The sequence below is a fragment of the Felis catus genome, chromosome D1 (assembly GCF_018350175.1).
Source record: "Felis catus isolate Fca126 chromosome D1, F.catus_Fca126_mat1.0, whole genome shotgun sequence".
NCBI lineage: Eukaryota > Metazoa > Chordata > Mammalia > Carnivora > Felidae > Felis > Felis catus.
In genome coordinates this window covers 77,932,318-77,955,619 of record NC_058377.1, presented here as the reverse complement: position 1 = coordinate 77,955,619, position 23,302 = coordinate 77,932,318, and the positions used below count along the sequence as shown (strand labels likewise).

The following is a 23,302-nucleotide window of genomic DNA, read 5'->3' as shown; positions in this document are numbered from 1 at the left end:
TCAGTGACATTGAGTATCTTTTATATGGTAATTGGCCATTGGTGTTTCTTCTTTAGTGAAATATCTGTTTACCTATAGGTTTTTAGCCTCCTTATATATTTGAGACATTGGTATTTTATGTTAAAAATGTTACAAATACTCTCTCTCTGAACTGACCCTTATATTTTAACTGTTTTTACAGCATCTTTAATCATTATGATGTTTTAAGTGTTTAAAAGACCCTTCTGATTTTTTTTTTTTTTTGTCTCTGATTTGCTTGCTTAGGAGAGTTCCCCTACGTTAATATTACCAAAGCCATCTCCTTCTATTTTCTTTTAAAATTTTATAGTTTTTGGTTTTTCTGTTTCTCATGTGTACTTTTTGTTTATATTTAATTCATTTAAAGTTGATCTCTAGTCCATATGGAATTTATTTTTGCCTTTAGTAGATACAAATGGAGATCCCATTATCCAAACACCACATAGTTTTTAAAAAAAAATTTTTAGGGGCACCTGGGTGGCGCAGTCGGTTAAGCGTCCGACTTCAGCCAGGTCACGATCTCACGTCCGTGAGTTCGAGCCCCGCGTGGGGCTCTGGGCTGATGGCTCAGAGCCTGGAGCCTGTTTCTGATTCTGTGTCTCCCTCTCTCTCTGCCCCTCCCCCGTTCATGCTCTGTCTCTCTCTGTCCCAAAAATAAATAAACGTTGAAAAAAAAATTAAAAAAAAATTTTTTTTTAATGTTTATTCATTTTTTAGAGAGAGAGAGAGACAGAGCGTGAGCAGGGGAGGGGCAAGAAGACAGGGAGGCACAGAATCCAAAGTAGGCTCCAGGCTCTGAGCTGTCAGCACAGAGCCTGACGTGGGGCTCGCAATCACGAACTGTGAGATCGTGACCCAAGCTGAAGTTGGACACTTAACTGACTGAACCACCCAGGCACCACATCCAAACACCACTTATCAAGTAGCATATATTTTTCCCACTGATTTGCAATGTTAACTTTTTAATACTAAAATCCCTATGCAAATACTTATAGATTCTCTATTCTGTTTGACTGATCTATCTTTTCACTTACAACAATCCTGTTTTAATTTCTGTATCTTTATAGATTTGAGATCTGATTAATTTGCTTCCATTATTTTTACCAAGAATATCTCCATTATTCTGTCACATTTTCCACTTCAGGTGAACTTTAGAATTACCATGCCAAATTCCATCTGAAAATTTAATGACTTTCTCGTGAGATTATATAGAATTTACATATTATTTGGGCTGACAATCTCTATAATTTTTGAGTCTTACCATCTGGGAAAATTGTATGTTTCTTATTTGGGGTTTTTACTTGTATTTTTTTCATCTGTATTGTTTAATTTGCTCTTCATAGGTCTTGGAAGTTTCTTATTAAGTTTCTTCCTGGGTATTTGATAGTTTTTGTTGTTCTTTTGAAATATGTTTTGTTTCTAAAGTACTTGAAAGGGGGCTCCTGGGTGGCTCAGTCAGTTGAGCATCTGACTTCGGCTCAGGTCATGATCTAGTGGTTGGTGAGTTCAAGCCTTGCCTCCGGTTCTGTGCTGACAGCTTGGAGCCTGAAGCCTGCTTCAGATTCTGTGTCCCCCCCATCCCTTCTCTCTCTGCCGCACCCCACCCCTGCTTATGCTCTGTCTCCCTCTGTCTTTCAAAAATGAATAAACATAAAAAAATTTTTTAAATAAAAAAATAAATAAAGTACTTGAAAGGACCCTAGATACTTTGCTAGTCTATTCTTATAACGAATATTTTAATTCAATAACTATATGTAAAATAATTTACTTGAGAAATATGATTTATATATATGTATGTACAACAAATATATATATATTATACATACACACACATATACGCACATACTTGTGTTTGTTGTTCTCTTAAACTTCAGTTATTTGAGCGTTAACCTAAAGCTTGCCTTATCTAACGGAACTCTCAAATTTTAGAAGAAAATATTCTAAATTTCTTGTCTTTGGATAAAAGCAATTCCTCTTTTTCTTCCAGTTTCAGTATTTTTGGTAGCAAGTGCAAAAAAAACATTCAAGTATTTTTAGTTTTCACCTCATATTCAGTTTGTGTGCAATGGGATATATGGGACTAGATTGGAGTGAATATATATATTGGAGTGAATGAACCGAACATTTCAGTTTATTTTTACCCTAAGACACTTCATTCTATGTTCAACTTCTAAGTTTCTGCCAGTCAATTAATGAAATTTAAAATTGCACAGCTATTTTGGACATCATTCATTATATCATTGATTCAGCCCTATAGTTTTAATGATAGTTTATTCATCTCAGAAAGTGAGACAAACATAAGAGGGAAACAAATTTTAAAGTCATATAGATTAATGGCATTTTTGGTGCCATAGTTTGTTTCCTTGTAGCATATAATTTTTGGACATTTTTCTTTCTGATCTACAACACTAGGTTTTAAGCAACTTGACTATAGCTAATCTTCAATCTAAATTTTATAAGTGATATATATATTTATCCCAATTTCCTTTTTTATAAATGTTTATTTATTTATTTGGAGAGAGAGGGACCCAGAGAGGTCACACGATTGGGGGGGGGGGGTGCAGACAGAGAGAGAGGGAGAGAGAATCCCAAGCAGGTACCTTGCTGTCAGTGCAGAGCCCAACTGGAGGCTCAATCATGACCTGAGTCAAAATCAAGAGTCTGACATTTAACCGACCGAGACACCTAGGCATCCCTTCCTAATTTCTATATACGACAGTGCTTACTAACATTCCCTTCATCTTGCTTATTTTCACTGGTTCTGGTACTGAAGAGTGAGTTTTTTAAAACAATGAAACAAACAATAAAACAAGACAAGAACTCACATTGAAAAATCAACCTGACTTGCAGGGAACATTGGCATTTCTCTTTAATGTCTCACAATCCGAAGCCGTAGGCACTGAAAGAATCACAGAGATAAATAACTACTTTCATTGTTTGCAGTTGTCCTGGGAAGGTATAAACAATAATGTTTCCTTTGTAATTTAATTTTCAGTAGTCTGGCATCTATCATTTTGTGTCTTCTCCCTTCTTTCTGTAGGGATTGTCTTCTCACCTCAAGGCCCTGTGGCTCTTTATTGAAAGACTCCTTCAGGCACTGGGGCCTGCTTTGCTTTGTGGAGAATAAAAAGTGTGTGGAGACTTAACTTTATGTCTCTCCCACTTCTCTGGGGTAGCTTGAAACCAATGAATAAAACACCAGCTCTCTTTCCTCAAGTCAAGACATCTTGGAGGCAAATTTACACTCCAGGGATTCCCCCAAAGGTCTGGCTGAAGCTTCGTTGTGAGACTTTGCCTGAGAGCCAGTCCACCTCTGTTGAGTGTTCTCTCTTTCCCTCGTCAGCTTCCCACACTCTTACTGGTTTTCCTTGAGAAAACTTCCAAACTAAACCACTTACCATGAATCCTTGCTTCACCATCTTTCTGGTGGGCAACCTGACATAAGACATAGAAAATAAAAACATTCTGAATGACATTTTTGTATTTTGTACACATTTTCCATTTTTCCTGTGAAAAAAGGTCGTCTCTCTACATATTCTTCTTTAACCCCCCTTTCCTTCTTTTTTTTTTTAATTTTTTAAAAGTTTGTTTATTTTTGAGAGAGAGAGAGAGAGAGAGAGAGAGAGAGAACACTAGTGGGGGAGGGGCAGAAAGAGAGAGAGACACACAGTATCTGAAACAGGCTCCAGGCTCTGAGCTGTCAGCACAGAACCCAACATGGGGCTCGAACTCAGCAACAACGAGTTCATGACCTAAGACGAAGTCAGACACTTAACTGACTGAGCCACCTAGCCGCCCCTCCTTTATTTCACTATAAAAACTCTGCTTTTTCAGTAACTATCTCCACATTACTATCTGATGTCTCTAAGTCTCTGCTTTTCATTAGTCTTGCCTCTGACTCAGACCTACCTTGCAACCCTGGGCCTCTTGCATTTCCTATCAATTTCTGCAGCAGGTCAAGGGAATCAAATTTGGCAAGACTGGCTTGAGGTTTAACCTCATGTAGCCTACAAAGACATTTTTTGAATGTCTCAGTCACAGGCAGGGAGAAAAATTATAGAATGCATAGCTCCACTTACTGAGTGCTTGCCATATGCTAGGTATTCTGCTAAATATTTTCAGTCATTATTTCATTAAACATCATGATACCCACAATATCTGATACATTTGTCCAATTTTTATATATAAGGAAATTAAAGCATGGGGAGATTAATAATTTTCCTAGTCACTCAGTTAGTAAGTATAGGAGCAAAATCTGAGTCATGTCTCTCTGGCGCCATTTCATGATTTTAGCCACTGTGCGGCATTGCCCCACAGAAATAAGACCTTTTTGGAGGGAGTTAGATCCCCGTTTCTGAAAGTGTGGGCAGAAGAACAGAAGCATCTAAGTAGCTTGGGAGCTTCTCAGAAGTGCAGAATCTCTAGATCTCCTCAATCTAGAATCTAAATTGTAACAAAATTCAGATAACCATTCACGTTTGTTTTGAGAAGCACTTGGTAGAGCTCTTGGTGCCATCAACCGACGTGAAATCCAACGTGCAAATGGCTAATTCATTCCACCAACTTTCACTGAAATTTTGCCGGGGGTGAACAGAGCTTTGTATTTGTTAGAGTGCTAAAATTGATCCCTGTCTTTCAGGTGTTTATAGCTGAGTTGGGATTCAGATGCGTTAACCAATGAAATAGATCAAGATTCTCAGCCAGTGTGCAAAGCACTGTAAACTATGGAGTCAGTCACGGTGAGTGGAGAAGTCTACCATCTAGAGAAGTTTAAACCTGATTTTCATTAGTCTCGCTTTCTTATTCAGAGCTGCCTCTCAATCCTGGGCCTCCTGCATTTGCTATCAACTTCTGCAGGGGGTTGGTGAAATCTAACTTAGCAAGGTTAGGCTCAAGATTTAGCCTCACTTCATCTCTCTCTCTCTCTCTCTCTCTCTCTCTCTCTCTCTACTATCTATACAATATTTTAAAGCAGCTAATGAATTATATATCTGACCTTGGATTTTAGACCAAATTACTCATGTTTTAAAGGGCTTTAGCATTTTGGCATTTGTTTACAGTTGACAAAATGTACTTGGCTGATTAGTTATGTACCATAGTTAAACAGTGGGGGATCTTGTTTTTACCTTGAAGTGCCCACTTAAAAGGGAAATGCAGTATCTATTTTAGAGGAAGAATAGCATTCAACATAATGAGAACTCGATCAAACAGTACTTTTTCCAAGAAGTGATGCAGCCTTGGTTATTTCTGTACTTGCTTTTACTAACTCCCTTGTGGTTTAAGTAGAATACCTGACAGTTCTAAAACCATCTTTACCCAAGTAGGTCAAGGATTTATGCAAATATAATCTTGTTAGGTGTGAATATTTATTTTGGACACCACTAAACTATTTCTTTCCATTTTATAGTTTTAAGGCTTGGGTTGCCAGATGTTCACAAAAATACTAGACTACCAAAAGAGCAATGAAAAAAACTCTACTCCCCACTCCTAAGTCCAGGACTGAAGGTGAGGTTTTTGATATGATCACCATCAACTCAGGAATAACTGACTATTGCCTTATTCATGAGCCAAGATGTCTCACAGAAACCTCCACATTCAAATCCCAGCAGAATAGGTATTGTTTTTTATTAACTTGTCAAGGGCCTGGTATCACATAATGTAAGATACTGATAAAGTTAAGTTGGAACATCAGTTTAGATTCAAAATCGAAACAGAGTTTTTATCTTTTGTCTTAGTTCAGTTGGAAACTTACCCCAGCTGGTCTTGGAGTCAGAAGAAATGACAGTACTGCTGCATTTAGGGAAGAAAAGAGGAGCAAAAAGTGAGACGGTTTAATCTGCTACGAAAAACTAAGACTCTGTTTACCTACCCCTCAGCATATTATGCATATGGGTGCACTTAACTCTGCCAGTAGCCAATCAAGTAGTCAACGAGGCCCAATTAGTCTCTGTGACCCATCTATTTTCGTTTGTGTCTATGTCTATGCCTGTATCTTTATCTATATCTGTATCTGTATATAAAACATTGCTTTGGAAAGAGCAAAGAGGTTTTGTTGGCATGGAAGACAGCTGAGAATTCCCTCCCCATTCAAGGATCACAGCAACCTTTTTCCAGTAGAGTTTTCGACATCTCTATCTGAAGTACTTTCATTTGATCAACTCCACCAAAATCAGGAGCTGAATCAAAGATATTGAGTAGGAACTTAACCATGAAGTTTATGAATCGATCTCTCCCACAATTAAAACAATGGTAGTAATACTAATAAATAATTACATAAAGAGAAAAATATCTTCTTCTACTCTTAAAGTCATCAACATTTACCAATTTTAAGACTGAATCTCTGCTTTCATCCTTAAAAAGTTCAGGAATATGGAATTCAATTTGCACTAACAGACTTAAACAGAGCTTCCGTCTTTCATATTAGTCTAAATTGAAAATTTACCCCTATCTGATCTCTGAGCAGAAGGATATTTGAAATAGTCTCTTAGGTGCTTATAAAATCACTACAAGGGCTAGAGGAGCCAGTTCTAGCCTTTGTCCCCAAGGAAAGAATCCCAGAATAAACTACAAGAATTGCTTATTATGGGAATTGCTATCTCTTCCACAACAAGGAAGCTGAGGAAGCAGGAAATCATGATACCAGCTATTGGCCCTGGTACTACATTAGCTCATCCACAATCGATTCAGTAAGGTGCTACACCTACTACATCATTGTCTGTAGGAAATCATTGCTTAGCAGTGATATGGAGGTCAGGAGGAAACGGCAGGAAAGGTTGGCTTCAGGTACCTGCTCTACCTGCTGACCTGAACCTATAAAATGGTTGCCTCATATCTTGATTCTCTCCTCAGAGTTCACTTTCTTGGCAGAACCAATATCACATTTGGAACCCTAGCTTCAAGGGAGTCTGGGAAATTCCACTTTCACCTTTCCAGACTCTATATACAGCAAAGTGCTGTAAAAGAAGGCTGAAAGAGATGTTGAGTAAAGTCCATCCCCGAATGAATAAATGAATCCTTAGCCAGGTGCTCTTGTTTTCTCTGTGAAAGCTTTATACATACACCTTCATACGCATGAATTATAATATGTCTTTTCCGGGATTATCCTCAGTTAAGCTTCAATGGAAAATTCCATAAGGGCGTTCATTCTAATACCAACTTATATCCTCTGGCTATATTGAATCTACTAAAACCAGTCTATAAAATCTGAAAACTAATAACTTGACACTTCTGGTTAGAGCCAAAGTTGCAAATAAAATATGCCTCATGATTAGATGCTCTGTGAGGGTTTGTGTCACAGCTGTGATTTATTGGATATTGCTAATGAATCAGGTCTTCATATCAAATCACTCTAGGTCCATTTTACAGAACATATATTTATATAGAAAATAATAGTAACATTATAGATCTTGGCATAAGCCTTGGAAAATTCTCTCCCAGGGTTCTACTTTTCTCATAACAGTGATTATTTTTCCTGCATGATGTTTCTGGCCAAAGCAATGAACATTCCATTTTACCCCAATTGATTCTCCATTGTTGAGTTTAGGTTCCACGTCCATGGCTTCCTCTGCCTATCCATCTCCAGAGTTTGTCTTTATTACTCATCTTTTTATTAAATTTCCAATAGAATAGTTATTCTTTCCAAGTTATGAGGTGTTTTCATTGGGTAGATTTTCTTTTTGATAAAAGGTTGCCTTAGAAAATGTGGATATATCATTGAATCTTTGATGATGATGATTTTATAGTGCTGAAGGTCATCACTCTGAACATTAACTCCCATTTAAGGTATCTTAGATGCTAAAGGAAATGACATGAAAACTTTCATGAAAGTATTTTTTTAAATGATACCTCAGAAAAGGGGCAACTGACAGGTTGAATAGTTAATTTCTTAGAATAATAGAAAATAGGAGAAAAATCTGATCAATCGAAATGCTGTTACTTTGTAGTCTAAACTGCTTTTATAAAGCAAATTATTTTACAGATCTGGATTCAATTTGGAGGAAAAAAATTATTCTTAACATTTATTCAAAGTAATTCATATTATTAAAGTATTTTATATAATCTGTAAACATCTTTAAAATTTATTTGTAAAACAGACTATCATTCGTCTCATATTGTGAGAATTAAGAGAATCATAAAGTCCCTATCTGAATACTCAATCTAAAAATTATATATTGCTTGTGCAGGTTCAGTGCAGGCAAGTGAGATAGGTATCTTCTAGGTCTTAGAAAGTTCAGATCTTATAGCAATGTTTTAAGAGCTTAGATTTTTATAGTTGGATCAACATGGCTCCAAACCCTACACTTGATAATCAGATTTTGAACACATTGCTTAACTCTGAGTTTCCTCATTTGTAAAATGAGAAAAACTGTAGTATCTACTTCATAAGGGTGGTAAAGATTAAATGAGAAACTATTAACACAGTAACTGAAACAGAATAAACTTTCTCTTACATTAGCTATTGTTGATATTGGTTTTATAATTCCTTGTACCCAGAAAAAGTTGCTCCTAGACTATCCTCCCTTGTGAAAATGCAATAGCTAAAATCTTTATAATGAGATCTTTATAATAAGATCTGTGGATAAAAGGCTAAATATTTGAACCTTGGGCTAATCTCAGCAGTTTAAGATTGTTAGTATAAACTAGTGACTCATAAATTACCTCTCCCTACAAACTTATTTTGTTTATCTTCTATGTATCCTGAGTCAGTCATTTGTATTACCAAGTAGTCCTAGTCACTCAGGTATATAAAATAAAATATCTGCACTTACAAGCATCTATCTATATACATAGATAGATATAAATATGTGTAATTATACACAATCTAAGAGTATGTTTATATACTTGCATATATACATAGGAGCATATATATGTGTGTGTATATATATATATACTCTTAGAAATTCTAAGCTATGTGCATATATTATTTTTTATTTTAAAAATGTTAACAGAGGTTATGTGGATTTTGTGATGTTATGTTTTTTTTGTTTTGTTTTGTTTTAATTTTCTTTAATAAAAGAAGTTTACAAATAGAAACATTTAAGAAACTTATCTGATTAAAGTTAAGTTCCTCTCTCTTCCTATCTCTTATTTCCTTCTCCTGGAAAGAGTCCATAAATTATGGAATGAAAAGTATGAAAACACTTGTTTCTTATTATCTCAACTCTCATTGGTTTGACAAAGTTCTGCTTATGAAATTGGAGATAAGCAATGCTAATTATAGAATCACATGTTCACTCCTGGTAACCACAGCCAATTGTTAATTTGCCATGGACTTGAGGACACCAGTTTAATTACCGTTTGGGACAAAAGAGAATTTGTGAATGTTAAAACCAACATTCCTCACAGGACACATAACTGATCCTTGGAAGCTTTGTGTTGCATTGATTGAGCATGCCAAAATTTCTCTGATGGAATCTGGCCTGGTGATGGTGGCTGATGATGAAGAAAATACCCAGGGACTCAACCCAGGTCTCATTCATTTGACATAGGAGTTATGGATGGATATACTTTGAAATATATTTACTGATCCAAAAACTGTAATAAATCTACTCCAGAGACCATCTGGAAGAACTTCCAAAGTACAATGTCATTGAAGGTGAAGACATGTATCATTTTAAGCCATTTGACAAGGACAGATTTTCATTGGGGAAGAAACATTGAAGAAGCCTAAGTTGTAACTAGTTTTAACTTCTTTGAGAAGAGTAGTCTGCTGGAGTGTTAGACATATTTCTTTTCTTTGAGGTACACTTTAATATGGGCTATAAATGGACTCGATATCATTTTTTTTAATTTTTAATATTTTTTTTATTTTTCAGAAATAGAGACAGACAGAGTGAGTGGGGGAGGGGCAGACAGAGAGGGAGACACAGAATCCGAGGCAGGCTCTAGGCTCTGAGCTGTCAGCACGGAGCCCGACACGGGGCTTAAACTCACAAACTGTGAGATCATGACCTGAGGCCAAGTCGGCCGCTCAACTGACGGAGCCACCCAGGTGCTCCTCAATATCATTTCTTAAATTATACCATAAATGTATTTTAGAGCTCTATTTGGTACAGGAAACTATTTGGGAAGCATTTATCTAATGGGAAGGGAAGAAGAACTTTGGTTTTTTTACTTATGCAGAAGTGAGCCAGGTAAATTGTTAAGGTAACATAATAGCCTATTGCCCTCATAGCAGTGCATCTCTTGGGATTGTATTGAGTTTTTCTTTGGTCCAGGTAATATGCTACATATTCAATATATCGTACCATATTTAATGTCCTTAAAAACTCTGTGAAGCAGGCATTATTAATATCTTCATTTCACACACACACATGCATGTGTATAGTTGAGATTCAGAGAGGTTAAGCAACTTACTGTGAAGCTTATAAGTGGCCAACTGGAATTTGAAGCCAGGAAGTCAAATTTCGTAACACGTGATCTTAATCAGAAAACTATACTGACTTTAACAAATTCAGCGTCTTTAGCTGAAGGATATATTATATACTTTGACAGACCTTTTGAAATGCCTAATAACCTGCAAATAACCTGTAGTGATTTATATAGACCTCAAATTAAGACCACTACAGGTGGATTACCTGGGATTCCCAAATTTTCTTTGAAATGATCACCCTCATGTTTTCTAAAAGACTTTGATCACTCTAAAAAGAATAAAAGGTAAAACACTTGCATGTGGAGGGGCAATTGAGGGGAAATATGCACTTCTTTGAATCATGGGAAGATTCCCTTTAGTAATGGCTGCCACTTGTAGAGTATCTGGGACTAACTTTAGATCCTGTCCTCGTTACAGATTTGAATGGTAGGTATGATTTTATGGATGAGGATTTGAAGTTGAGACTGAGTAAACAACCTTCACAGAGTCACACAAGACTCTGATCATTTGTCTCTTGTGGTTTTTTCCCCCTCTGTACGATAATGACTATTTATGACCAATCAGGTAAGATTTAGTGATTAAAGAGCTTCTAAGGCATCTTAATTGGCCTTTCCAGGAACTGTCAGCCTTTGAACATCCTAGATATACAAGGAGAAGTGGAAAATTGCTGTACAGTCTAAGAAGATTGTCAATATGATCCAAAACAAACAGGAAATAATTGAGACCAATAAATAAGCACTGCTTATTTATTCCAGCCTATGCTGGAGAACTCATGACCCTAAGGAATGGAAGAATAACCACAAATCAAACACATGAAAGCCCTAGAGTAATATATCCCCCTCCTTCATCTTCTTTAATGTGCTCATAAGAGCCACTCTGACCAAAATGATGGCTGGTGCGATATATGTTCCATGCAAATATGGTCCAAGAAAGGCTGGGTAGTGAAAAAGATATAGGTAGATATGACGTTAAAAGTTTAATTTACGTAAATCAGCATAAAAACAAAAAACAGAGGTAAAAATCGTAGTGACTTAGAAGTATTAGCAACAAGATCCAGCAGACAGCTGGTGATATTAATTGGAAATATTCTTTCAGAGAGAGATAAAGCTAAAAGTTCAAAGATCCTGAAGAAATGGAGTTTCTTCCAGCAGAAAGTAATAAACATGAAGACTGAGATAAGAGACAATGCCTGGGTTAAGTCCCCCGTGTCTGTATTGGTTATCTGTGCTGGAATAACACATCCATCCATTAAGTGTCTTAAAGCAATAATAGTCACTTATTATTTTCAGTTTCTGTGGGTGGTATATTTGGGAGTAGCTCAATTGGTCAGTTCTGGCTAAGGGTCTGTCATGGGATTATAGACAGATGTCAGTTGGGGCTGCAGAATCTGAAGATTTTGTAGCTGAGGGTTCACTTCCAAAGTGGATTATTCAATGTCTGGCAAATTAGCAATGCCTGTTGGCAGGAGATCTCACCCTGTATCCTTTGCAGGCATCTCCATAGGACTGCTCTATGTTATAATATGGCAGCAGAGTAGAATTCCAAGAAACCAAGGCAGAAGCTATACTTTTTATGACTTAGCTTTGAAAGTCACACACTGTGACACTTGTCATATTCTATCAATCACACATACCAGCTCTGATTTATGCGGAAGAAAACCACAGAAGGATACGAACATGAGGAGGGGCACCTGGGTGGCTCAGTCGGTTGAGCGGCTGACTTCGACTCAGGTCATGATCTCACAGCTCATGAGTTTGAGCCCCGTGTCAGGTTCTGTGCTGACAGCTCGGAGCCTGGAGCCTGCTTCGGATTCTGTGTCTCCCTCCCTCTCTCTCTCCCCCTCCCCTGCCCATGCTCTGTCTCTCTCTCTCTCAAAAATAAAAGTAAACATTAAAAGAAAAAACATTTTTAAAAAGCTATGAACATGAGGAAGTAAGAATCACTAGAGGCATAAAAGTCTAGCTATCCTAATTTCTAACCTTCCTACAACTTTGAAAAGTGGCTTGTTATCTATTGTTGACTACTAATGTAAGCCAAATACAGAGTTATAAAAATGTAGTGTAAGAGATCTGTAATTGGTTACATGGATCTTATGTATATATTCAGCAAATCTTGTTATTATTTTATCCACATTGTGATAAAATGAGACAACATTATTTTCATTTAACAATTTTTCATTATTAAGAAGCTTATTCTATTTCATTAAACATATCTGAATAATGATATTTACCAGGTGTACCATTTACTGAGCTCTTAACTATGTACCAGTCATATGCCAAGCACTCAGAAGCATTACCTAATTTAGTTCTCACAATAATTATGCTATCCTCATTTTGCAGGTAAACAGCCAGAAGCAGAAGAATTTCAGGAAGCTATATAAGGCACTAGAAGTAAGATTTGAATTTAGATTGATCTGAATCTAAAAGTAGTTCTATTAACATCTGGACTATCCTTCTAGGTTCCTGCAATACTCGGATCGTCAAATTTGCGCCCTATCATTAGCATGGAAAAAGGTTATAAAATTAATATCAAAAGAGAGATAGTGGGACACCTGGGTGGCTCAGTCAATTGAATGTCTGACTCTGGATTTCAGATCAGGTCATGATCCCAAGGTCGTGGGATCCAGCCTAGTCAGGCTCCACATTGACCATAGAGCCTGCTTACGATTCTCTCTCTTTCCCTCTGCCCCTTTCCCCTGCTCACTCTCTCTCTCTCTCTCTCTCTCTCTCTCAAATAACAATAATAATAATAAAAAAGAGGAATAGTCACCAGTTACCAGTTATAAGCAATAAAAAGGAAGATTGAGGTGTACTAGAGTTATTGGAAGAAATGTAATAGAGCTAGAGAGAGTGCAAGCAGGGTTGGAGGCATCAAGGTAGATATGTAGCAAAGGAAAGCATGGTAAGTATAACGATCAGGTCCACAGGCCCTTGAAACATCTGGACAGAAATAAAAGTGAATATCTAGGGGGCGCCTGAATGGCTCAGTCGGTTGAGCATTTGACTCTTGATTTTGTTTCAGGTCTTGATCTCATGGTTAGTGGTTTCGAGCCTGCATCTGGCTCCACGCTGATGGTGTGGAGTCTGCTTGGGATTCTCTCTCCCTCTCTCTGCCATCCCCCTCTCAAAAGTAAATAAATAAACTTTAAAAGTAAAAAAAAATATTAAAAAAGTGAATATTTAGGAATATCTAGGCTGCTAAGGAGATAGTGCAGATAGCAGAGTGCAATAGAAAAAGCAGACATGCACTTAATATTCAGACTGACCAAGGTTCAGATCTTCACTGCACTAGTACAAATTTCTTGGTGATCTGAGACCAGTTACTTGAACTCTGAGCCCTGGTGTTCTGGTCTTCAAAATGGGAATTATAGTGATAATAGTTACCTTATTGGGTAGTTGTAAGGACTAAACAAATGGCCTTTGTTAATGTACCTAGGAGAACACGTGGCACATGGAAGGCCAATGAGAACAACATTTACTGTGGCCCTGGTACCCTGCTAAGTGCTTTATATATGTTATTTTATTTAATCATTAGTATAAGCTTGGGCTGTCCAATTTGTAAGTTCCTAGGGGATGAAGGGGAAGGTATCTATAATGCCAGAACAATTTAAAAATGAGCTTAGTTAAACTAATTGGTAACAGAAAATAACCACAAGAATTTTTTTTCATTAGAAAAGTATAGGAGCATCTGGGTGGCTCAGTCTGTTTAGTGTCCAACTTCAGCTCAGACCATGATCTCATGGTTTAAGAGTTTGAGCCCCACATCAGGCTCTGTGCTGGCAGCTCAGAGCCTGGAGCCTGTTTCAGATTCTGTGTCTCCCTTTCTGTCTGCTCCTCCCCTGCTCACACTCTGTCTCTCTGTCTCTCAAAAATAAATAAGCATTTTAAAAGTTTTTTTTTAAAGGAAAAAAAAATGAGTATAGATAGAAATTCTTGTTTTCTGGATTAAAGACTCTTAAATATACTCCTTTAGCATTGTTATAATTCAAAAATTATAGCACTTAATTTTCTATTTGATAAATATTTGTTGACTAATCCATATTCCTTTAGCTTCCCTCACTGACTCATAAACTTTGTGAAGACAGACATTTTTCTTTCTTTATTTTGGTAATTTTTAAAATGTTTATTAACTTTTGAGAGACAGAGTAAATGGGGGAGGGACAGAGAGAGAGAGGGAGATAGAGAATATGAAGCAGGCTCCAGGCTCTGAGCTGTCAGCACAGAGCCTGATGCGGGGCTTCAACTCGTGAACCGCAAGATCATGACCTGAGTCGAAGTCGGACACTTAACCGACTGAGCCACCCAAGCGCCCCTACAGATGTTTTTCTTTCTCTTTGTTTTTGTATCTACAGCACTTGGTATAATACCTGGCAGAGTGAGGCTTCAAATATTTACTTAATTAAATAAAAGAAGTTTAAAGGGTTATGCTGACGAACAGACATGAATTAGCTTTGGAGTTACAAAACAATGCACATAAACAGGGGGTTTCATTACAAGTAATTTTTTGCATTATTATATTCAGGCATCACTTAAGCTTTAATCCAGGCTTATAAGATGGATTTGGGTACTTCTCCAGAGGAGCATTAGGTAAGAGTCAGATGATACATACTATCTTTCATGAATGAAGCCTTTTTTTTTCTTTTTAAAACTAGCATTCTCTTTATTAGAATTTTTCCAGCCTCATTGACATATAATTGACAAATAAAATTGTAAGATATTTAAAGTGTACATTGTGATGATTTGAGATATGCATACTAGCCAATTGTGTTTTATCATCATAGTGATGTTATATTCATTGGAGATATTGCAAGGATGGGAAATTGGTCTTTAAGCCTGATGTATTTTAAGCAAATGTTGGTGGAGCGTGCTGTATCCATGCTAGTCCGTGAGTCCATCCACAAACTAGGAAAAGCAATGGAGTAGTTATTATTTAACTCTCACGAAACCCACCTGTATTAAACACTGTCTAGCCATTGTGCTACACAAAGAGATACAAAGATGAACACACACAGGCCTTGCCTACCCTCGGGAAACTTAAAATCCAGTGCGAGAGAAAGCGTTACTGTAATTCAGCTTAGATCGTGATAAGCAAATGCTATAAGGGCTCATAAGGGGAAGAATACTTTCGCATAAAGGGTTGAAGGCAGCCAACAGAATAACTCCGATTTTGAACACCGGAAAAAAGACAAGGAAGGAACATTTATTTTTATGCTTATTACTTGTTACCCTATTTTAAGTAAAGTAATTCTTAGTGCTGAGCAGTTTATGCTGAGAGTTGATATGGAGAAGACTACCCTCCAGGCTTTTCAGCACTGAGAAGCCATATATGCCTTCAAACCCCTTGAAATAGGATGTGTCATTTTATCTTCCTAGAACAACGTGCTTTAAGGTAGTGTTGGGATATTTATTTTTATGTACAGAAAAATGAACCAGGTTTACATAGCCCAGGTTGGTTGCAAGCTCTTTAACAATTGTTTTTTCAAGATTCACAGCGTGAATGAATTTAAAAAAAAAAATAACATTTGTATTTCTGACTATAAAAGCAGTAAACCCACTTGCTCATGACAGATCTTTCTCCACTTACAATGGGGTTATATCCAGATAAATCCATCGTAAGATGAAAATATTGGAAAATAGACTTGACACACCTAACCTAGGAACCTCATAGTTTAGCCTCACCTTCCTTAAAAGTGCTCAGAACACTTATGTTAGCCCAAGGTTGGGCAGATCTTCTAACACAAAGCCTGCCTTATAATAAAGTGCTGAATATTTCATGTAATTTATTGAACACTGCACTGGAAGTGGAAAACAGAATGGTTGTATGGGTATGGAATGATAGAATGAGTCCATTCTAACAATGGGTATCATTGTTTATCTCTGTGACTGCGTGGCTGATGGGGAGTGGAGCTGCTCTTTCTGCTCTGCCCAGCATCCCGGAGACCGTCCTACCACATACCGCTAGCCCAGGAAAAGATCAAAGTCCAGACTTCAAAGTGAGGTTTCTACTGAATGCGTTTGGCTTTTGCACCATCATAAAGTTGAACAACTGTCAGTTGAATGGCCATAAGTGGGGGACTTGTGTCTGGACTCATTTTTCTGAGGATTTACTATGTCACCTCCACCAGAAGCAGCAATGTAAACACAACCATCAGGAGTGCTCACAGCAGAAAGAAGGGATGTGAAGATCTGGTTCATCAAAGTAAGAAGAGTGGACATCATGGGGTGAAGTATCAAGATAACCATGGACATCCTGGGTTATGAAGGAGTGTGGAAGAGAGACCCTAGACATCCTTTAGGAAATTGTCCTGATGAAGGAATGAGCTTGACTATTTTTCCTTTCCATCATTGGGACCCAGGTTTATCAACTGCAAACTTATTCTGGTATGGCCAGGATAAACTGTGTTCTAACTTGCTTCAGTTGTTTAACTGCGCTTTTATAGTCCTATCCATTTTCTGCTGCTGATTCCATTACATATTCAACAAATAGTCATTAAACCCCTACCATGTATGGGTGGCATGGAAATATAGTGGTAAACAAGAAAAAGTGCCTCTTTCATGGAATTTACAGTGTTACTGAATTTGCAAATAAACATATATTTCTAGTTTGAAACAATGTTTTGGCATGAGAGATTTAAAAGGAAAATATAGACAGTTATGCTGGGTCTACCTAGAACCAGCAATGAGTGAATGTCTTTGACTTGAGTTGAATTCGTTAATCTATAGAACAAACAGGCATTATTATGACTGTTTCTATTAAGGTGATTTTTTTTCCATTGCAGCCCTTGTAAATAAGTTTTCACAGAATATCGTTAAGTAATGATAAAATGATATTTTTCAAACTATTTTTTTCTATCAGCCTTCCTCCTCCTGACAAATGTACATTTGAGGTGGACTTTAAATGCAAACGTTAGACCAACTGCTCAGCATGGATGTAACTCTTATATGCTTGCATTCACATAAAAACTATAGGAGAGTGAGGCATGGAAAGTTATTATAATAAAATGATTTGGTGATGAGAAGAAAATGAAACAGCTGGGACAAGACGAAGCCATGGACTCCAGGGAAAATCAAATTCATGTCCACACTAATGCTCCTACTAGCTGACTCGTTGCAAAAACAAATACAATTTATTAGATAAATTTGCTGTAGTGAATGTTTCTGCAGATCACTGGTGTACCAGTGCTGAATATTATAGCAATGGACAAAATAACAAAGATTTTAATCATGTTGATTACTGATTTTTTTTCCATCCACTTCAGAAGCTGTTAAAAAAGAAGCAATTACTTGTTTCAATTGAACTGATGAAAAAGTGAAATCCAATATATAAAGAATTATGAGTTCATTTTCTTTCTTTTTTTGGTGTAGACTTTCAACACATAATAATTTATAATACATTTCCTTCTAATTAGACTGAACTAAAATTTCAGCTAAAGCAGGCATGAGTCCTCTATTGTTTTATTTAATAATGAGTGGATGGAAACTCAACTTTTCATCCAATGCAGAATGGGAAGCAGGTCTAGAAGGTTGCCATTGAGAAGGACAATGATTTTTTTTATTTAAATGGAAAATAAGCATTTTGTGACCTTGCTGAATATTTTTTTTTGTAATGTGTGCGTGGAATTTTTATTTTTTCACCGGGAGGTGAGACTGTGTGCTCTGGGGTTTTCTCTGGAGGTCTATTCTCCTGGCTGGATGTGTATGACAGGTTTAGACATTAAATGGCTTTAAGCTTGTCAAAGAAAGGTTATTAAAAATGTCCCTGCCTTTCAGGCTCCGTGCTCAGTAGGAGCCAGAATGCAGTCCTATGGGGCTGTCTTTCTATTTAGTCATGTCATTTGGATCTTTGCCTATAGCAAAAAATGAGACACCATCTGTTATTTCTTCACTAATGGCTGTCGGTCCCGTGCTTGCCTGGCTCACTAGGCTTATCCGTTTCCCACCAGCGGCTGGACACAGCTTTGCTAACAGGATTCTATTGAGAAGCGTGCTTTATTATCAAATGAGCTTAGCTACGTGGAATCGCTCATATACTCTGAAACAGTGTTCAATCTAAGGGATTGTCATTATTTTGTTACCACTGTGAAATCTATCTAATTTTTTTCTGAATTAGGGTGATCCAGATTATATGCAGAAATCGCCTTTTTGCTGATAATAATAGTTCATCTTAGTTGAGGATTCTGTGAATCATTCTTTTAATTTTCACAAAACCCTAGACCAAGGCATTGTTACCTCCATGTTACAGTTGAGAAAACAAGAGAAACAAGTTTATGTAACTTGCTCAGTTCCATAGCAATAAAGAGCAGAATCAGGACTCACCCAGTTTAAACCTTCCTCTCAATTGCCATACTATTCCATCTCCAGGTAACATACTGGGCTCTTTGGGGTTATAATCAGAAATTTGAAGCTTAAAAAACACTATACGCTGGAAGCAAATTATTTTCTCTTGGGTAGGATTCAGTGTCTGCATTTATTTACAGGTGCAGAAACACCTTCTGTTTAGCTTCAGGAACCATAGTGGATTTCCAGCTTTGCAGTGAGCTCTGCTCCAAACTCTCCACACTTTAGGAGTGGGGCTTCGGACCAATCACAATCCTGTGATGTCAGCCTATTGTCAGTTTCTCCTAAACAGCACTCACTTAAAGCACACTGGCTGACTCACCACTTGTCACCCGGGCCATGAAGTCTTTTTCATTTCAAAACCTCAACATGGGGCAGCGCTTGGGGGTGGGGGTGGGGCAAACATTTGTTACATAGCAACAGGTAACTATTGTATTTGACTAAAAACTTGGTCTATTTTTTAGCCGGGAAGAATTTTTATTCCCCGAAGTACAATTTTTTTCTTTGCGTGGTTTTAAAAAACCTTATTGGGTGTTAGTTCTGATAGAGGGAACTGCAAATACTGAAATAGCTAAAAGAATAAAACCCAATTTGATTTTCTTTATAAATTAAAATCAAAATTAGTTCCTAAAGACTTTAGCATGACTAATGTGAGGCTCAAAAAATTGGTAACTACTTCGTTGCAATGTCATTTTTGGCAATTTTTGTTGGATATTTACTGATGAGTTGAGCAAACTGTAAATTGTTATGAAGTATAAATTGTTACCCAGAATGCTAGATTTGCAGTATGTTAATAGAGGTTGAGTAAAAGGTTTCATTGTCAAATGTTTTTTTGAAACATTACCTTGAAAATATATGGGTCTCTTTATTGGAAAAAAAAAAACAACAAAAAACTTTCGTCTTTAATGTATTGATTGTGCATTGTAAATCTCCAATGGCATAAGACTCATGGTATTTTTTAAACCTAATTTTCCATGTAAACTTATTTTTTGAAGTTTTCAACTGCGTGGTTTTCAGTAGATATGCATTGGACAATACTTATCAGATATCTCAAAAGCTGATAGTTATGTTTTGTCACCTCCCCAGATAGAGCCTCTTCTGACAGTTGTCCAGAGGGAAAGCTCATAAGCTTCAGTCATGTCTTATTTTCTTTCATCTCCCACATCAGTTGATTGCCAATTGCTATACATTTTACCTCCTAACAAACCCTTGGAAATGAACTCTCCATGCCATTCCCACTGTACATGGCCCAGCTCATGTCATTATTGTGTCTTGTCTCCATACCAGTGTAAGAGCTTCCAAACTGAGCTCTTTACTTTCCATCTTTAATTAATGGACAGAACAATCTTTCTAAAATATAAATTGGGTTTGGTAAATCAGGTCCTTACATGACTTCACAGGTTCTCCACAATGAACAACAAAAGTCATCCTTGCTGGCATGGCTTTTAAAGTCTTCTGTGACCTGACCCAGGCTTATGTCTCTCACTTTTCCTATTCGTTAGGCATTTTGGGTGTCTTGTAGTTTCCCAAATATAGGGTGAATTTTGTCATAGCTGTGTGCTCTTCCTGCCTAATCTGCCTGGAATATCCACCTTCCTGTCTATCCCACCCACTGATGAAATCATCACTTTGCAAGGCTATGATTAAGCTCATACCTTTTGCAAAAGCTTTTGGGCTTATCCAGGCATATTTGGCCATTAGTATAACATTTCTTAGCCCAGGGTTTATAATATATTTTCTGGAAAGTGGTAATCAACTCTACAGATGGCCCCCAAAGTTCTCTGCGTCCTCATACTCATGCCCTTTTATAGTCTTCTTCCAAATTTTATCAAGATTTGGCTATAGACCAATAGATGGGAGGCCTGGGTGGCTCAGTCAGTTGAGCATCCAACTCTTGATTTCAACTCGGGGCATGATCTGAGGGTTGTGGGATTAAGCCCTACATTGGGCTGTGCACTGAGTGTGGAGCCTGTTTAAGACTCTGTCTCTCTCTCTCTCTGACCCTCTCCCCTACTTGTGTGTTCTCTCTCTAAAAAGAAAACAAAAACGAAAATGAAAAAGAAAAAGATTGGTCTATAGACCAATAGAATGCTATATAAGTGATGGTATGTCACTTCTGATACTAGGTCATAAAAAGCATCAGGGTTTTCTTTTCTTTCTCTTTCATGGATCACTTGCTCTGAAGAAAGCCAGCTACCATGTCATGATCAATCTTGTGAAGAGGCTCATGTGGCTGGGAATGAAGTTTTTCTAACACAGCCTATGGAGGACTCCTTGATGCCTCCTTCCAATGGGCATGTAGAATGAGCCATATTGAAAACAGATCCTCCAGCCCCAGTCAAGGTTTCAGCTGACAGCAACCCCAACAGAAAGCTTGACTGAAATGTCATGAGAGACCCTAAGCCAGAACAATTCAGCTAAGTTACTTCCGAATTCTTGAACTTTAGTACTTGTGTGAGATAATAAATATTATTTTAAGCTGCTAAGCATTCAGACAGAAATGTATTGTATAACAACAGGTAACTGATACAGACCATTATGTTCTCAGAAGGGTCCATGACCCAAAAGAGGAATAAGAACCCTGGTATGCATAATGTTCATATTTCTATTAGCATTTATCACTGTGTATCATTATTTGCTTGTCAGGTTCCCCTCGATATAAGCCACTTCAAAACTACAAAATTGCGTTCATCATTATATCTTCAGCACCTACCACAGAGCTGGAAATATAATAGACAGGTTAAAAAAATATTTTTTTTTACTAAATGAAAGTTTACCTTTTATCTGGAACTTGATGCAAATGCTGGCTTATAGGAAAGATTCAAGTCACTAGACAACCCTCTTAGGGGCTTTAGATGCTGTGGCACATTTACAGAGAAGGACTAGAGAATTCCAAGGTATCTGAGAATTTAAAGTTCTCCTAGTAAAAGAGACATAGAAAAATAATATGTAGATGAAAAACATTGGCATTGAAAGGATGATGGCACTTTCCCTCTCAACAGAATCTGGACCTATGCCTTCTATGATGTGAGAGTGAGAGAAAAACAACCTACAGTCATTTTGAGATGACTGGGTTATCAGTGAAAAAGGACATTGGAAATTAGGTATGTCCTCAGCCTACTCTGTGTGTGTGTGTGTGTGTGTGTGTGTGTGTGTGTGTATTTCAGGTGTGTGTGACTGGGAGACAACTAGAAAGTGTTATGTTTCTGTAAAACTCAACATCTGGCTTGAAGAAATTTTTATGAGAGTCTATAAAGGCACACAGGGCTTTTGCATGTAACCAAAGCATGTATGCATTTAAAAAAGGGTTCTTCATAATTGTCTATAGTCATTGATTAAGATATTTCATATCAATTCTAGTTTATGATAAAAAATAGATGTGCTTTATTATAAAGAATATTTCTTCTTTGCTTTCCTTGTTGTTTTGCAAGTGAAAGAACTCTCTCTCTTGCACAAAAATGACTGAGTGGACCGTCTAGCAAGGGTGACTGTGTAAAGTATACTGTGCACAAAGAAAATTACAGAAATTCCAGATCATTCAAAAATACAAAATTAAAAGAAACTAGAAGAAAAGAATAGGTTTATCAGAAAAGAGCGACCTTACAAGCACCTTTGTCCATCTACAGTTTTTATTCAACAGTTGAATCAAAGTTTACAGTTTTGTAAACAGTCTCGTTTTCTCACACACTTCAGCTGCATACAGGTTATTGACACTAGTCACACACAATCAGCAATAACAAATCAGCATTTTCAACATTTTAATATCTTTGGGTGGGGGGGCGGTGGGGGATAGGTGAGGAAGGGGAAAGCAAGATAAAAAACAGCTTTCTTAAAAGGTAAATGTTGTGTTCCCAGGACGCTACAACTTTAGCCAGGACTGAGATTTCTGAAAATCTTGCCATTATGTTATCAGAAAGAAATCTCCAAGACTTCACTTTGTCCTTGGGGAATTTGTAATAGCAGCCTTTCATCAGAAGTTTGCCCCTGTGGAGGACTAGTTTGTTTTGTTGTTGTTGTTTGTTTTTAATTGAAAGTACGTGATTCACAAAACCTTCTTATCGAGATGGATTTAAATATTCACCAGGCCCAACACCCTTTTATCATCTCTATGAGATTTATCCAAGTCTTGATCTAGCTTACAGTTAAACAGCTCTGAAGACAGAAACTCACCTGCCTTCAAAACATTGACTCAGGAAGTTCTTCCTTATTTTAAACTAAAATGGTTTTCTATAGCTTCCGCCCAGTGGGGCTGTAGCAAGCCAGCTCCCCTTCCAGAGGACAGGTTATCTGGAAAACTCTCACCTCACCAAGCCCACCCCACTTTCCTCTCACCACTGCAATTTGCTCTTTAGATTAAGTGGGAAACTTCCCTGGCTCTACATTTCTTTTACTCCGTGAATGGGCTCCTCCTTCCTGATTCAAGACCTTCGTGCATGCCCTTTCTCAGCCCTGAATGTTCTCTCATCCTTTACCCTGATTATGGTTTTTTTTTTAAATACGAAATTTATTGTCAAATTGGTTTCCATACAACACCCAGTGCTCATCCCAACAGGTGCCCTCCTCAATACCCATCACC

At 37.3% G+C, this 23,302-nt stretch overlaps 1 long non-coding RNA gene across 4 annotated transcripts in view; it reads left to right on the top strand.

Annotated features, from left to right (window-relative positions):
• Positions 1-22,466, top strand: part of LOC123380544 — a 43,834-nt gene extending 21,368 nt beyond the window's left edge. The window contains exons 3-7 of one of the 4 annotated variants that reach the window (XR_006586452.1): positions 4,658-4,757; positions 5,426-5,523; positions 5,754-5,839; positions 12,730-12,780; positions 21,729-22,466. This is a non-coding gene — a long non-coding RNA (uncharacterized LOC123380544). Of the gene's footprint in view, positions 1-4,657; positions 4,758-5,425; positions 5,524-5,753; positions 5,840-12,729; positions 12,781-20,911 lie in introns of all 4 variants that reach the window. The other 3 variants (XR_006586450.1, XR_006586453.1, XR_006586451.1) reach the window with 3 other exon arrangements.
• The last annotated feature ends 836 nt before the right edge of the window (positions 22,467-23,302 follow it).